Raw genomic sequence first — 2,161 nt, 5'->3', positions numbered from 1 at the left:
TTTGGATATATGCCTAGGAGTGGTATAGCTGGATCTTGAGAAGCACTATTCCTAGTTGTCTGAGAAAGCACCAGATTGCTTTCCAGAGTGGTTGTACAAGTTTACATTCCCACCAGCAGTGAAGGAGGGTTCCCCTTTCTCCACAACCTCTCCAGCATGTATTGTCTCTTGAGTTTTTGATCTTAACCATTCTGATGGGTGTAAGGTGAAATCTTAGGGTCGTTTTGATTTGCATTTCCCTGATGGCTAATGAGGTTGAGCATCTCTTTAAGCGTTTCGCTGCCATTCGATATTCCTTTGCAGAGAATTCTCTGTTTAGCTCTGTACCCCATTTTTTAATTGGATTACTTTCAGCTCTGAGTGTGATTACTTTAGCCATCTATTTCTCTTGGCCATGTCTACTTCTTTTCTCAACCCCAGGATTTTTAGGTGTGTCATTAAGTTGCTTCTGTGAGGTGTCTTGAATTTCTTTTTTGTTTTGTTTTGTTTTTTTTACACTTTATTCACTTTGTATCCCCCCATAAGCCCCTCCCTCCTCCTCTCCCAATCCCACTCTCCCCCTTTCTTCAAGCATGCCCCTCCCCAAGTCCACTGATAGGGGAGGTCCTCCTCTCCTTCCTTCTGGTCTTAGTCTATCAGATCACATCCTGAGTGGCTGCTTTGTCATCTTCTGTGGCCTGGTAAGACTGCTCTCCCCTCAGGGGGAGGTGATCAAAGAGCAGGCCTATCAGACTGTGTTGGAGGCAGTCCCTCTTCCCATTACTATGTAACCTACTTAGACACTAAACTGCCATGGATTACATCTGCACAGGAGTTCTAGATTATCTCCATGCCTGGTACTTGGTTGGAGTATGGGTCTCTGGGAAGACCCCTGTGTTCAAATCTTCTGGTTCTGTTGCTCTCCTTGAATTTCTTTATAAAGCACTTAGTGCTATGAACTTTCTGCTTAGCACTGCTTTCTTTGCATCTTACAAGTCTGGGTTTGCTGTGTTTGCATTTTTATTGAATTCTAGCTAGTCTTTAATTTCTGTCTTTGTTCATTTCCTGACACAGCTTTTGTTGAGTAGAGAGTGGTTTAGTTTAAATTCATGTATGGGCTTTTTATATTACTTTATTTTTGAGTTCTAGTTTTAGGCCATGGTGGTCCCACAGGATACAAGGGATTATTTCAATATTCTTGTATCTGTTGAGGGTTGCTTTGTGTATGGTTAATTTTGGAGAAGGTTCTGTGAGGTCCTGAGAAGAAGGTATACTCTTTTTTTTTGGGGGGGGGGTGTAAAAAATTCTGCAGACATCTGTTAGGTACATTTGATGATGTGGTTAGGTTGGAGTTTTCTTTTTCGGATCTTCTTTAGGGCTGATTGCTGTGTGTATATTGTTTAAATTTAGTTCTGTTGTGGGATATTTGGTTTTCTCTATTTTATTACAGAGTTTTTTGTTATCATTAATTACAATTTACTCAATTTATGTCCCTGCTATGGCCCATCCCTTGTCTCCTCCCATTCCCACCATCTCTCCTTCTTCTCCTTTTATGCACCTCCCCTAATCCATTGATAGTGGAGGTCCTCTTCCCCTCCTATCTGACCCTAGCTCTCAGGTTTTATCAGAGCTGGTAGCATTGTCTTCCTCTGTGGACTTGCAAGTCTGCTCCCCTGCAGGAGAAGGTGATCAGAAAGCCAGTCACTGAGTTCATGCCAGAGAAAGTCCCTGTTACTCTTATTAGGACCCTACTTAGAGGCTGAGTCTATGGGCTCCTTCTAAGTTTTAGGTCCTCTCCATACATTGTTTTTGGTTGGGGTATCATTCTCTTCAGGGCTCCCAGAGCTCAGAATTTATGGCTATCATTTTTATAATGTAAAAATGTTAGAATTTTGTCATATGTTTGTATCGCATGGATATTATTTTACCTCTTACTTTGCAGGTGATATAATACATTGATGGGTGGTTTTATTGTTAACATGATTGATCTAAGAAATGCCTAGGGTATCCATAAGGTACAATTTTGAGTACCACTATAAGAACATTTCAGAAAGGATTAAGGGATAAAGAAATACTTGCGTCTGTATGGTTAACACAGTCCTATAGACTCAGGCTCCTGATCTGAATAATTATGTAGAAGAAGAAGAAGAAGAAGAAGAAGAAGAAGAAGAAGAAGAAGAAG

This window comes from Psammomys obesus, unplaced genomic scaffold (genome assembly GCF_907164565.1).
Source record: "Psammomys obesus unplaced genomic scaffold, mPsaObe1.curated_primary_1811, whole genome shotgun sequence".
In the NCBI taxonomy this organism is placed as follows: domain Eukaryota; kingdom Metazoa; phylum Chordata; class Mammalia; order Rodentia; family Muridae; genus Psammomys; species Psammomys obesus.
This window is presented reverse-complemented; position numbering follows the sequence as displayed.